Source organism: Varroa jacobsoni, unplaced genomic scaffold (genome assembly GCF_002532875.2).
Source record: "Varroa jacobsoni isolate VJ856 unplaced genomic scaffold, vjacob_1.0 contig00549, whole genome shotgun sequence".
Lineage (NCBI taxonomy): Eukaryota > Metazoa > Arthropoda > Arachnida > Mesostigmata > Varroidae > Varroa > Varroa jacobsoni.
In genome coordinates, this window is record NW_019214484.1 from 4016 (window position 1) to 20121 (window position 16106).

At 39.5% G+C, this 16106-nt stretch overlaps 1 long non-coding RNA gene across 1 annotated transcript; it reads right to left on the minus strand.

Moving 5' to 3' along the window:
- Window positions 1–6288: 6288 nt before the first annotated feature.
- LOC111271344 (uncharacterized) lies at window positions 6289–7851 on the minus strand. Its single transcript, XR_002686812.2, has 4 exons — window positions 7813–7851; window positions 7449–7614; window positions 6913–7244; window positions 6289–6469 (listed from the first exon to the last, which is right to left on the minus strand). It is a non-coding gene; the product is annotated as an uncharacterized LOC111271344 (long non-coding RNA).
- Window positions 7852–16106: the final 8255 nt, after the last annotated feature.

The window sequence follows — 16106 nt, forward strand, 5'->3', positions numbered from 1 at the left end:
AGGAACTTTCAATTCGCACATAGCCTAAAAGGCGTCCGGATGAAATATGCCAGCGCTTGAAAACGCTAGAGACTAAGCCTGCTGCGTGAGCATCAGACACAACCCCTGCACTCGGAAGTGACAAAGCGAGCCACTGCGAAGCATAAACCGATCCACTTTCCGATATGAGCCACAACATGAGTACACTTACGTACTAACGGTGACCAGCGAAAACTAGCTAGATATTATGTCACTATCGCTGCCTCGAGGGTAGCCTTCAAACGAAGGTTCTCAATTTGCGAACGGTACACACGCAGTCCTGACAGTCGTACGGTGCTAAAACGACACGGCGCTGAGCGTCAGGCGACCGTCCAAGATCGTTTTCGACGGCACTATGCTTCAAGATGTCGCGATTTCTTATTAGACCGACAATCGAACTGTTTTAACGTGTTGTGTTTCCCTGTCCAACACTGCCGGGCTGCACAGATTAACTTCGCATACGAATTTCAACAAGACGCCACGCCACCTGAACCCTTTTTCTTGTCCCTGAATCTCTGCTGCACACGGTCGCACCGTACGAGCGCAGTTCTCCTAAATAACCTCCTGATACTTTGCACTACCTGATTTTCAGGCCATTGTCTTTGGGCTATCAGAGGATCCATCCTTTCAATATATTTATTTAATTCTTTAGCGTCAAACCCGAGACCTCTCGCTTCGTTCGTGTTCCACTAAGAGTTCGCGCTCGTCCATCCCACAGTGCTGCCGGAAAGCTGCAATACCTTTAGTCGGCAAGACAGGGTCTTTTTTGCTATAAGCTAAGCTACAAATATCAAACACCATCTGTTGTTATATCAAATATGTTTACTAGTTAAGAGACGCTCGAAACACCTATCGAATAGTCGTTAGCTGTATGTACATATGTGTACGTTTTTTTTTACGAGGCACCTAGTGACATATATTTTGAGCTTCTGGTTATTAGTGTCTTACACGTTCTCCATGTAAACGTATTCCTTGTTGTTTCGATTCGAATTATATCAACAGACGTAAAAGTTAGCCCGTTCTCGATGTTCGGATAGAAATTCTCTCAGATACCATTGAGCTAAGATGCTTCTCTCTATAAACCTTCTATTTTTGCGGCACATTCCGAGGGTTTTAATGATGAAACGAACGAAGAAAAATAATTTCCCAAACCAAAGTGATGAGCTGCACTCTTTGTATAATATGATTAAGATCCAAAGTGGTTATAATGATAGTTTGACTGGTTTGACTATAGGACGATTCAGATTATATCAATGTTCACTTTTCATTAGCACAGTTGTTATTCTAACTGAACATATGAGGATTACTTAACAGTCAAATTCGACACGGCTGTCGAACGTCTAACGGAATCAGGGCCTTATATAATATCACATGCGTATTTGAGAAAATCACTTGGGAAAGTTTAACAGGGCCCGAATTGTTATGTCGGTCACCTAACAAACCTTGGCATGAGCAATCGTTGGTAAGCGGCAGTCAGAAACAAAGAGGGCGGATGAAAGTTGCGCTGCACACAAGGTCTAAGTTGAGCAGGAACGGGTTTTTCTAAGCGATATGATGGGCTAGGTAGGCATCAGCAGCGTAGAGGTACAGTACACTCCGATATACTGACAGGACATCTACGAAAGGAACCAGTATGTGCGAGATTAGGCCGATAGAGGTAAGCAGCTATGTGCAGGAGACTGATTTTTATAATCATATAAAACTAGCGAGCGCAGGCGAAGGCTTCGGGTAAAATCTAGCTATACATAAACCTGTGGGTACTTCACAATACGACATCTAACTCAGTATTGCTACGACCATGTTCTGACTTTCCGAGAGTAGGTGTACCTTATTACTGTTTACTTCCTAGAAAATCTAAACCCCATTCGCGGAACAGAAAATTTACACATGCTATTCGAAGCTTCGCAGCTGGGGTCAATTTCACATTCTTTCGTTACCTTTAGTAAAACCAATGGAGACATACCATACATCACTAACGGAAGGACATCGGCTAGATGTTATCTAAATTTTAGTGTTATGCTGTTTACTCGCCAGTAGAATTTAACCTGATGGGGAACGGGCTCAATCTATATATCTTGATGGTTCTGTTATTTCTAGCTTCTATGTACGGGCAAGGGTCGTACTAATTAAACCAACATGGACTTGTATATTGTAGTCAGCTTTGTAGTTTTCAAGTTAACACTGACGTTTATTATTGGTCGTTCCTTAAAAATTAGCGCAAGTTTTCTCGCGACGACGTCTGCGGAATATCTAAAAATAATTTATTAGTTTGTGCCGCTTTGCCCTGAATTCTTAGGTACACGGGTCAACACCATACTGTTTCTAAATCGTCAACATTTTTAAGTATGTTTTGCCCATCTTGTTACGCGATAGGGCCAGTTAGAAATTAAAAAGTTAAGTAAAATTTTATAGCTAAAATTTCAAGAACTCATTTGGAGACTAATATAAAAGTTATATTATCTCTAAATTGATATTTACCTCATGTTTCGTTCAAATGTTGGTCGACTAACTTTAAAGTGCTTGCAATAGCTATAAGTTTTGGCTTTGTTTGGAAACGAACTACTGGTTAAAATAGAAGATGCTGCGTTAATGTTTGTAAATATCTTCTTATATGAGTAACTTAACAGGCCCACGTCCTCCTACCTCAGATTTTTCAGCTTCACCATTTAGGCTTACCTCCGTCCTGCAGCACATACGTCATGTGATTTAGTGACTAGACAAACCAGAGCCCGTGCTCGTGTCGACCACAATAGCCAAGAGTTATAGCAGTATAATATTAGCAAAGTCGAGAGATTATTACTTTTATCTATTTATTATTAAGAAAATACTTTACACCAGTATAAAACGGGGAAGATAACGGCAAGAAGATTGAGAAAAGCTAAGGGCATCGTTCCAGGAACCTACTAGTTCAACAATATATGACAGTAGCTTTTGGCTGAATCTGCATCTGGCCACAGTTGCTTCGAAACCTGCTATATTGAATGCTGCAGTAGGTTCAGCATTATATTACCATAAGGTTCGGTTTGAAAAAAGCCAGAGAATTCGTATGTCACGTTATTATGTTAGAAGCTACTAATTCTAGTTTTGGACCTCACAATTAATTAATAGTAATAGCGGTACATTGATCTGACTATGAGTTTTAACTATTGACCTGGTTGTATCCATGATCTTCGTAATCTTGGCTTTAGCTTTCATTGCACAGCAACAGATAAGCCCATAAAAAAAAAGCATTATTTTGGCACATATGATCGGCCCCAGATAGAGCAACGACAAAGAATGGGAATGGAATGGAATGGAAGTAGAGCCAGCTAGTGAGCAACAGATTGGGCAATAACATTTATTAGTCGTTAATATTCTGGCTGATCGTTGAGCTGGGCTAGCAGAGTTGAGTGCGCAAAGTGAACAAGAAGGGGCAAACTCCGCTGTCGTTATTGCCCTTAGAAAAGATAAACAATGATTAAAATCGATTCGATGAGATGAGGATTCCATTTGCCTTTCACTGTATTTTTGTCAGAACAGTCACCGGCCGCCAGTTTTTCCTACTGTTACTACCTAAACACTATGCCTTATTGTCCTGCTACATCTCTGCCAATGAGAAGAGAGCTGATAAAAACAGACAAATTTACCTATGAATCACTTGGCTGGCTATCACTATTTTCCGCATTAGCTTTAAGAGTTGACTCGATTGACTGATCTCGGTGTCAAATAGTTCGCATCCTAAGGTTCCTAGAAATTATCCACGTAAATCTTGATCGAGGAAATATGGTCTGCTGGTACGATGATTTTGCACGTGATGACTACTCGTAGTTACATCGGTAGTCTATAGAGTGCAAGCCATGCCTTATAGAACTCAGGAAAATTTAGCTGGTGGTCGTCTGTAGTTAGTAGGTTCGTGTTAGAAAATTTTTTTAGGAATTCTAAGGCTCGAGCAACAAATAGAGTTTATGATTACTATTAATGTTATGTATGTTTGTTGTATCATATGCGCACTAGCTACACTTATGTCTAGAAGGAGAATGTCATCAACAAATGAACTACTGAACGAAGACTGTAGAAAAAAAAAAACAGAAAATAACAAGGGATCAGAGAACACGGCACTTTACGAAGTAGTAGCCCAGAAGCGGTTCAAAATTCTGTTTATAAAAGAATAATCATACCAGATGTACTGAGTTCTATAAGGTCAACTGCAGAAAATTAAAAATTGTAGCTGATAACTAATAAGACTCCGGGCACACTTACGTCATATCTATTTAAAAAGCTCGCTCTTAAATTTGTAAGCGTTCTATTGAAAGCGCTCAAACGCATGATACATACTAAACAGCCATAGTGAACTTTGTGCGCAGAAAAGAACGGAAGGTTAATCCCATCGGCAAAAGTATAGTACCACTGACTATAGAACCCTGCACACCGCTAGAAGGCATCGTTTGTTCAGTAATATACAAAAACGCTGGTGGCCAAAGATTGGTCCTCGACCAACCGATCTGTAACTGCTGGAAACAGCTCATATGAGCGACGTTTATCAATATGTCTTCGTGTTTTGACATGACTTTGAGTCAGCGCTTGAACAAGTAACTCATTCCAAACTTTTCCATATTTCGGCGTCAGTGAGCCAGCGTTGAAATGGATTCAAAGCCTCCTCAACGACCTTTCGTGTAGGAATCAATGAGAAATAGCTGAGCCCTCAAGTACCCGGCGCAGACTTACGCAGATGGTATGAGAAAATGTGCGAGAACGGCAGCTTGCTGTTACAAGACAGCCTAGACAAGTAAGAATGGCTTATTTGATTAGATTTGAATACATTTAACCTCTAACTGCTACCAAAGTAAAACAGTTTAGTAGGGTTCTGGCGGGTAACAGTAATATATGAGTAGGGCCCCAAGCAAAAAACTGCGTCCCCTGCCAGAATGTCCTGGTAACACCGCATTATGGTCGTCGCAAGTGGGACTGTTCCCTCGAGCTTCGACGCCGCGTTGGATAAGTGCGTCCAATTGGGTTCTCTTTTTTCTTCTCTCAGAAGTCGGCTAAACTTTTTTGGACTATTCTTGCCCTGGGAAATTTGTTTAGTGGTGGTTCAATTTCAAGGAAAGAGTTCCAGGTCGCTTAACTAGTTTGTGGATACGTAATAGCGATAATAAATGGCGAGTGCTAGCAAGAACCTGTTATCTAAATAAACGCAATGAGGTACACGCTAATCATAGTCATCGTAGAACACTGAAAGCGACAAAGTCACATCATAAGAAGAAGCCACTGAGACCAACCTTTACACTATCGTCCTATGTAGCTCAGAAAACTATTCTCCTTTATTGCTCCCTTTTGAACATTGCTCTTCCGTAAGGTATTTCGTAGACATAGACATTAATAATCGAAGAAAATAATGAAATACCATTACGTAAAGGCATATGATAGATCAGTACTGGTCAGCGTGATTGCCCGCAGACCAATCAAAGCGATTAAGTGCACCTTTTCGGTGCAGCTGTTCGGCCGCTCAGGGCCTGTTGTGATAGGGAATTATAGTCAACTTGCTCTCCGTCCTAAATACTGCCCAGGAAGAACGCGATTACTGAGGTCGATTACGATTCAAGGGACTTACTAGGCAAATAATGGTGCACAAAATTAACACGCTGCTTGCGCATTACAAGGACCTTGCAAACACTTGTGTCACACTGCACACTGCGTTCTGTAAACATATGAAAAGTAACGTTATGGCAAAACCCGCTTTTGGCTTTAAAAAATGAATTCCTTATTATTTGCTATGAAAAGAAAGGATAATGAAGCCGAGAAAAAACAGCTTAAGCGGATGCTACGCCTCTGTATCACTATTTGGCAGATTTCATTGTTTTCGTTCTGCAGTTCTCTAAATGGAAAAAATTAAGGCTAATCTTTACTCTAAAATGGCATTGATTTCCAATAGCTCAGCAGCATGTATCATCATTTAAGGCTTTCTAAGCACAAATATTCCCGGACTCAAAAGAAATTAACGATATAATAATTGTAAAACCCCTTTCAACACACAGTGTAGGGGTCTTGACATTGAAATTTTGCCAGCCTTGATACTACGCGTGCGGTTTCAGGTCCAGCCTGTAATAACAATGTTTAGGCGTAACAACCCTTTTGGTAAGCTCACAAAAAAAAAGGCTTTTGTGATCTTGATACCAATAAGATAAGATTGACTCAATCAAAAACTTCGAAGCAGAATTATTCAAATCGAGTTCTTATCAGTTTGTTTTGCTAACCATTACCATTGGATTGAAGTACATCTTCCTCTTCGAAAACCGTGTTTGTAGTGATTTATTCTGTTTCAAAATAAAGTGCTAATCCACGCTTCGAATGGCTTCCATGAATGGTTCAAGATTTCTCGACCGCCCTGAACAATCTGTGTCGGGATATACTTTTTGCACGGTGACACTCATTCAGACACCCAGACAAGTTCTGGGGAACGATATCTTCCACGCTACAAGTTGCCACGAAAGAGAAAGTAAATAAGATGACTGTTTAATGGCGCTTATAATCAGTCGACCCGATAGAACAGGGCCAGCTGAAGCTTCTTAGCGATGATATAGCGAAAAAGCAGTTGTCTGTTAGGGTTCGCGAACAGATGCTTGCATGCGTATACTATTTTTAACGTCAATTAGTATTGCTCCATCGCATTCTTCTAGTACACAAACGTTGTTTTTTTTTTTTTTTTTTGTTAATTTATTTGTGGATGAAAAAATATGTAGAGTCATTTTCAAGTGGCGAGCGTTCATTAGCTTTACGAGATTTCAACTCATGCCTTTTGCTGGTCACATACTCAACTTTCTTCCAATTAAGGCAGCGTATTTACTTGAGCGAGTGGTATTGGAAACGTTTTGTATAAGCAGCGTTACTATATATATATTGTGTACGTGTGATTACCTGCCATCTTAAGTAACGCAGGTCAGGAGACAAGTCATACTATCCTTTCCAATCATTGCACCGAAAATAGTTTTTGTCCGTTCATCAGGATAATCATTAACATATATTCCGTTATACCCATGTCAAAGGACGCTACGCATCAATTATATTTTGATCAATGGTCGAAACTGTGAATTCCCACTAGCGGTGCGGCCACCGTGAAATCCAGACCACGGTATTTTTACGCGGCGGTCTAGATTTGAAACCAGGCATAAGCACACTTTGTTTCGTGCCAGAAGTCAGCCGTCTGAAGCAATGAATGTAGCAGTGAATCGTCTTGGGGTACCTTATAACTGAAAAAGACCGTTAACGAAACAACAGGAGTTTACAAGTAGTGGGTTTGAATTTGACATAGTAATACAAACCCCAGAATGTACACAAATTATAATTGGCCTCGCAATAGGGCCTCGCATTCAAAATGAAAATAATTACATATCTTTTGAACGAGCCCCTCATATAGTGAAGTTCACTGTATAAAATGTTACAGAAATAATTACCTTTTTACAACTACTTCACATTAAGTCTAACGTAGTAAACTTTAGGCCATTTTTCCACAATGATGTGATATTCATTAGCTCTGCGATCACCCAGACAGACGCTATAGCAGTCACAACAGCTCCTATGATATCTGGTCAAGGCGAAAACTGCACAGTCACTTCATAACTGTGAAAATAACAAACGGACTTAAAGAATCTCATGCGTCATGTTCATAAATTGTAAATAAAATTCATTAAAATATATAAATATGTATCGCGTTGCCTTGTGAAAATATATGCTACTGCATAGACAAGCTTCCTACAGACAACGTTGTTTTTTGCTGCTTAGACAAAATTTAGCATTAGACTTAGATTATGAGCATACCAAAAAATCCGTAGAGTGATCGTCACTGGTTGTGTTGCCTCTGTTCGAGACTTTTCGTCTGATCTTTTCAGCTTTAGCCATGAGTGCAGTTCGCTTTCTTACCCATATTTTCTGTTGTGTATGATATCGATCCGAAACAGTCTCAGAAGCCGCCGGTGGGCTAGAACACATGAGGTGAGGGATGCTCGGGCAATTCTGTGCGTGTGACTATCAATGGCGCAAAAACTTCAAAATCGATGGGGATGAGAATTGCGGCCCGAAATATGCGTTCTCATCACCTAATTAAGCTACAAGCCTTACCTGAGCAGGACAAATGAAATAGATAATTTAAGCCGATCTCGATATCCGTAACATTAACATTAAGAAAGTATTGTTATCTTCCTTTAATAAGGGTTAGAGTCCTTTGCTTGCAGCCTCGATCAGACTCTGCAGACAACTTCGACTTGTTATTGGTTAGTAAAGGTATGGAATAGATACTAAATCTGACTAGAAGCCATTTTATTGTGTCTCTATTAAATTAGCAGTACAGTGAACAATAATTACTATATTCAAATAGATTAGTTTTTTTTTAGAAGAAATCGCGAACGTAGAACTTGAACAGGACTTTAACTTTAAATTATCAAGATTACTTGCAGGAGTTCGTCGAGAAAATGATCATAAACTATATATTATGACCTGTTCTTGAACACCAGTAAGACTGAAAACATCGACTGTGGTAAATCTCTGGAAAAGGCTTTTTATTTTGTCTCCAAAAATAGCAAAAGAAAATAGCGAAAGAAGGACAATGATACGCGTAACGTGCGCTTATTGATAAACCTATCTGTCAATCCTTTGAGCTGTATTATAGACAGAATATTGTCAGACCCGCCGTACTATAACGTGGAGAGAATAGAATTTTTCTTCAGTTTTACGCACTACTCGTTTGCTTCCTTAGTACTTCCTTAGTAGTAGTAGTATCTTAGTACCTCCTGATTACTAGGCGATAAAGTAAACACTGAAAGGAAAACCCAGTAGACGCGCAAGTGACGCATTTGGGTTTCTAATGGAAACAAAAACATATATCCAACAAAATTTTTTTACCTGAGCTAGAAATGTCATTCTTGACGATAATTTTTACGGAATTTAAACACTATTTACCGCGGTTACAGCTTCAGTTTGGGCTACAAATCGCCTACGAGCTCATTTCAGATGTTCCTTACGCAACTTCACGAATGTCCTTTTGATGACATAGGTAAACCAGCAGACGCTATCGTGTCGAAATTTTAACAACACTCACACTCAATAACGATGCATAGTAATTCATCGGGCTTAGGCAGCCAACCCTTTACCAATGGGCTTGTGTGAGCTGGTGAACCATATAGCTTCATTCTTTTAAATTCGGTCAAAAAATCAATAACACAAACTACAGTCGATTTTCCGCTCGGACGCATCTAACAAATTTTAGAAGTTTGATAGTATAATATTGAAATTTTAGATCAACGTTCTCTAGCTAGAAAAAACGGATTGGCCCATAAAGCCTTGCCTCAATATAGCACCCCTTTTTTCTAGATATTAGGCCGCAACATCAGTAAGGACGCGTTTTTTCACTAAGCAAAGCACACCGCTTTACTGAAATTTTCCTTCAGTTTTTCCTCATCTTCTTCCATCTCTCGACCAATTTATTTATTCCTGCTAATCAAAAAAGTTTAGGTCTAATGCCAACGAAACTTGTAGATTTTGATAGTAATAGTAATCTCTAGACGCGAAGTCTGGAAAATACGGTCAGCTCAAAAAGACCTTCCACTCAAGCTGTCCTAGGGTGGCTCTCGCCCGCAGGGGTCGCCGTATACGCTTCGCCTTTGTCGTGGAGAACGATGATTCACCTTGTCTCTTAGATCGTTTCTATTAGGTAGTTTCGTTCAATCGATGCAACCATAATTCAGATTAAATCATGCAGAGATCCATGTTGACCATCCTGCATTTTCCACTGTATAAGGTTCTTCCGGCCCCAAACGCCACATTACGCAAGAATTATTTTCTTAGAATAGAAGTCTGGTTTATCTCTGGACGTATCTCCCGCGGACCTACTCATTCCTTTCTCTGCTTTATATCGATGCGAGGACATTACTTTTGGACATTTTGTGAACAAACCTATCATCGGGACCGCGTGCTATTTGGAATCAGGCAATAAGAAATGTCTATTTAGTTCATGTTCCTAATTTATGAGTACATTACATAGATTGAAGGCACCTGTCAATAGTCATGTAAGTACAGTTCATGTCCCTGACCCAATCCACTGGTTGTTTATTGACCGTCTTCCTTCAAAGGTGCCTTCAGGCGATTATCATCCACTTCAGATGGCTGACCTGAACGTAATGCATCCTCCAGATCCAAAATGTCATTATTGCGCAAACCATTTTCTAGCAGTCCTTTCAGGCATCGCGTTCATATTGAACACGGCACAAATATCCCAGTGCTGCTTAGGCAGGTTATTTGACCGCGGCAAAAGTGAAATAGAATGACTGTCGACTTTTCTTATCTGGAATTTGTTTATTTAGAACCCGACGTCAAGTTTCGTTCACTGCACAATTAAATTACAACGGATTTACTTTCGAACGGTCTATATTAAAAATAAACAAGCAGTAAAGGGAAAAGGGAACATGAAAGAACTCCGCAAAAAAACTAAATACGAAAGAAATTCCAGGCACCATAGGCACATGCTAGAAACTAAAGAGTAGACCAAACAGGACGTATCGTGGATGTTCTAGAAATTCATGGAACATCTGACACGCACGTTCATAACACGATATCGTCGATTTACAGAATACTCAAGATAAGATCGACATTTGAGTACTTAATTAGATTTTTTGGCTTGATGCTAGTAATCTAGTTAAGGTTTGAGATAAAAGATGACGAACATCACTAAATAACGTTTTCAACTCGTTTGAAGTCATACCTTATGCAAGCTTACAATTTCCACCTGTACAAGCCTGTGTCACGTTTGAGCTCTGACGGTCTGATCATTTATGTAAAAACTTTATATAACTATTTTATATGGCCCCGTCGTCCTGTATCGACTCCATCGCATTCTCTCCATAACATAATTCGTGTACGACCGACGCTGGAATACGGCCTCGTATGCAGACGTCCCATTTTATGCGCCTGATGCATAGGTAAACAAATACATTTAGCTTGCGTCGCCTTACATCGTGTGATAACTATGTAGGAGCAAGGAAGTGTCTCTCTACGGGTTCCAGCGTAGTATCTGCTTGCAGGTTCGAAGCTGCTGGCTTGCTTTAACATATCTAACGATTATGTTTACAAGCACATGTCTCTATCGATGCATTATTTATGATATTATCACTGTTTGATCACAGAAAGTGTATAAAAAAACTAAAATGGCCTATATCAAGTTAACGTGGGTGGTAGATTGGTTTGTCTGCATTGAAAAAAAAACATTATTTGAAGCTTTGTTATAGACAAGAAACGTAGACGCATCCGTATCGACGTAAAGCTTGGACGTCGAATTTGATAGAGGCTAAATCTCACGTTTAATGATATCACAACCGTGTTCGAATATACAGACTAGAGCAAGCGTTTATTGAGAGTTTGAGAGCTTCATCTCACCTTCCTTAGTTTTATCTCCGTTGTATGTAAAATGAAAACTGTCAGTAGATTTTTACGCTACCCTGTAAACTTACGTAAATTTTCGCTATCTGACTGTACGTGCTCGTTTCCATTGCTGGCTGCTGACTTACCGTAGTTACCGTTCACAATCACTTTCGTTTCTTTGTACGTACATTGTGTTCCGCCATGAAATAGATTTTATTTCGAGTTTAGGCTTCAAAAACGACAAAGCAGTGTATATTCAATTCCATTCTTATTCCTCACCGATCGTTGAGATCAAGATGTTATTGAATCAATCCTGGGTTGCGTGTATCGAAGAGATTCTATGAAAACGTTTTGCGGAGTGGAAAAACGTGGAACTGGAGCGCGCATCCCACCCGCGATCGACCTTCTGGAAAGGTTAGGTTAACCGTGAGACGAGCCAGGACACGATCGTCCTGGATGCCCTGTACCTAACGGGCTGTCACCAGACATCCTCGTGTATGACATCTACTCAAATAATCAGATTCTAGGAAAAAGACTTGACCAAAAATTACGTGATAGAGCTTTCGCAATGCGCGAATAGCCACTAGTACATGATCTACGTGTTCGATAGATGTTCATGATCCCACCACCCAACTAGCACGGAAGTGAACAACGGCACTATTTCTTTCAATATAGGAAGTTAGCTAGATTTGTAAACATCTAAAAGCTCTAAGGCTTTTTCTCTGTTTAAGATTTTGGGTACACGTAGGAACAATCAGCTTCCTTCATACACCGTCGGAGTGTCTCATGCCTCGTTGTACTAATGCCCGTGTACTTTTGTCATGTATTTTGTAGCTCCAATTTGATTCATTAATCCACGTCCGAGCTATGGTTTTTATCCATATATAAAACGTAACAATGTTTTTCCCGATAAGACACACTCATGTATATAAGAGCGCTCCTACTTACCACACTGTGTGGACAGTGTCACGTCACCCTTCGAACTTCGCTGCGATAATGCTAATGATAGTTTGCTTAATCATTGCAATGAAAGAACTAGTATGCTGTTAAAGAGCGATTCCAGTGTTTCAAGGAGTTTTGCCACCTCGGCGGACGTAGCAAGTAAGTTTATACGATGAATAAAATACCTGGCACAATTCTATAAACACTAACGTGACGTAAATAATGGATTTTCGAAATATGTCATATATAAGCCTTACCCCCCAATAGACCTATAAGACCCCCAACAGACCAATAAACCTAGAAGCGACAGTGATTATCTTCATGTGTAACGACAGTTGTTTCTGTCGTTACACAACAACCAAGTACGAAAGAGAAGATTTGATTTTGTCAAGGATTTGTGTTTGCGTCTGTGTATAGTGGATCCATACATGTATAGTCTATAAATGTTGTCAACAAAAGTTCATACTCGATATGTAGCATACTAGTTCTTGCTTTTTGAGTCCGAATACCTAATGGTAGTCTTCTTTCTAGCGATTACATACTAAATCAGCTTCGATGTCAACTATTCTTCTCCATACTAAAAGTGTTTTTAGCGAATAAAAGTTTGTCGTCATTTTTCTTTCCACACTGGGCAACGTTAAAAACATACATTTCTACTAAAGTCATCCACTCTTCCGACAAACCTTCTTATTACTGTTAGTTATGATTTATCGTTTACGTACGCTCACGGACCGGTGAAATGAGAGCAGTGTAGGAAATCCAGTTAGCAGCGACAAGGCCTAATTGATCAGCACAAATACGACCGCTGTATGAATGTTTACATGGTTGAATTGTAGATTTTGTATTGTCACCACTGTTAATCTCTAGCGACCGAAAATTTGATCTCGTAGGCTGACGCTTAAGTAGCCTAACTCGATGCCTAAATCTTCATGGCAAGTGTTTGCTTCTTAGGCAACCATCGAAGGTCATGGTTCGTTTTCATACAGATTGTTAAGTGGCGCATAAATAATAAAGACGGCCCAATCATGACCAGTCTCAAGGACCAGTCCAGACTTACCCTCATGTCTATGGAAACTATTGGATTAACGTCCCATCGGAGGAGAGACTTTTCTAGCAGCCATGAATTTTTGGGCTAGTGAAATAATCTTCTGATTGCGACTAAGATCGAAGAACATCTTCGTATTCTAGAGGTTTCATAAAACTAACGGTATTGTGATATGCTTCCACTCGAGAGAATGCCGGAAGCACCTCATAAACTTAACGGTCCAATATCTTTGGATTAACTATTGGAGAACATTTATTCCAATGGGAATCAATCAAATGGTCGATTGCTTTGCGTACAAGAGAGAGAATAGTTTATTGTCGAGACGATTGGTCTCCCTTTTCGCATATTCAATGGGACTTACGGAGCTAAGATATGTATCTGTGTACATAATGCACGGACGTTTGCATGTGATAGCATTAAATGTACGGATAAGTAACTCTTTCTTCCGCTATACCAGTAGAGAAACAGCAAGAAGTCGAAGTTCAATTTTAAAAAACAAATATCTTGTCGTTCTTACTTGTTGCTGTAACGGCCTCACCGGCACATGTCTCAAGTGGATTTAAAGCGAAACCTTAGAGCTTCTAAAACTCTAGTCACACACGTGTATAGGTTTGCCTGCAAGCCTATCTAAATTGGCGGACGGAATGTTGTTTCGCAAGATATACTTTTTAGCCAGACACACAATAATCAACACTTTGAATACTTCGGTCTTGAAGAAGCTCATTTTCTATCGCATCGCTTGTCTAAAACGGGACTTTTTTCAACAGCTGCTGAGAGCTTCTGAAAGATACAAATTTTAAATATTTCCCAGTTTTCCGAGATTCTGAGATGAAATGTTTGCCTCAAGATTTTCGGTGAGCAATTTCCTTCAATTGAAGAAATGTGAACTTGCAGCAAATAAGCTTGCATTCATTGAATAAAAACAAAGTCCTAAGTAATTTAACGAACTAACAAAAAAAAAAAAGGCGTTGAAAACTTATTACCAGATCTACCTTTAAAATGCAAATAGCTTATACTTTAAGAATGTTTGAAAAAAACGTTTTAAACATAATAATACGTTGAATAGTTTTTACATTTATATTAGAACATCAGATATTTCGGCTCGTAATACCGAGGTATTTTTAATCATCAAATTATTAGAGTGTTAATCAGCTAGATGGCTATAGTATATCTACACACTTTTTTCTAGTTGCTGTCAAGATAGTTAAGCTAGCATAAGGAAGACGTATAGTAAATGATATTTAAATTTCTGCCCCCGAAAGTATTAGGCTGAAGACTTCCGCGTGCAAATGGCCCTCTTCAGCTGTTGTTTACTTCTCATGTACCATTCAAAAGCGCCCCTTCTGCCCTATCAGCAGTAGAGTTGTAACGATATTTTGTTGCGAACTCGAAAAATATTTTCAAAAATTCGTATTCTAAGTACAAAAAAATGTATTTTCAAGTTCAGAATATACTTGCCTTGTGCACGATAACGAAACGATCTTTAAAACGACTGCTTAAAAGTGCTTTGCCAAGTTTGAAAATGGTATCTGGGTCCTACAGAAGAGCTCTGGCCGGCAGTTTGGGTCTGATGACAATTATCGGAAGGCATTTTTGAAGGAAGTCAGCCCACAAACAGCCCGGAACGGCGAACTTCAGCATTTCGCTTGTTGTAAATTTATCTCAGCCATTCTCGGCCAAAACGGCCGGTCCCAAAAAGGTTATCGTTCTTTTTTAGTTTAACATAGATCTTAGATAGCGTTTTGATGGCGTAAAGCCTGATTGCGCTGTGATAACGTCTAAACATGTAGCCTTCCAAAAATATTTGGAATTGGAACCCAAAAATTTGGAACAAATTGATTAGTGTAATTTTATTTATTGCACCATTTGTACTTTGTGTCACATGGCGTAAAACCGACTACCTGCCTCGATCTCTCTTTCATTTCTGGTTCGAATATATTCTAAATAATAAATAAATGAAATCCAATAAATAAACCAAAGACACATCCTGTTCATATACTAGGTATAGCGTGTTCGACTATTAACCTCACGTATACGTTGCGTAGGAGGTTTTATTGTGAAAATTCTGTGAAAAATGTCTTCGGATATGGCAGGGATATATATAATAAGCAACTAGCCATGTCGTAGTATACGCGAGAATCTTGCCGTATGCCACAAGAAGTAGAAGTGAAAGCAGTTCTGTCGCCTTTAGAAGTTTTCTCCTTCCTGCCATCTCAGAAGACGATGCAAGATCTCTATTACAAGCCATCGGATCGAATGAGCTTAGTATAGTAAAGCCATTTAAATTATGAGCGGCAAGACTTAAATAACGAAAGCTGTTGATATTTTCATTCTCCTTAAGGACGTCAGTACCATAGCCTGAGGCGCTGACACATCTTGTAGACGGGCTGTATGTACCCTACTTAGCTGTTGCATTTTACATTTTTAGACGATTACCTTGCACTTGAGTCTGTCTTAGAATACGATCTTCCATGACTTCGATCATAGCTTTTTTGGTCACAACTTGATTTTAGCTTGAGATAACTGAGATTGATACTCGTCCTAGAGAAAGCAATGGGTGTACTTTCCGTATACTATTGAATTCTCCCGCACTTTTAAATGCCGTTAGGCTTCTGACTCAGCGTGAGTATGAAGTATGAGTATAACAATGTATTTAATTGGTCACCGTTAAAAGTAGTCTCAAGCAGTTGGGTTTTTAAAATGATGCTTACCTTTA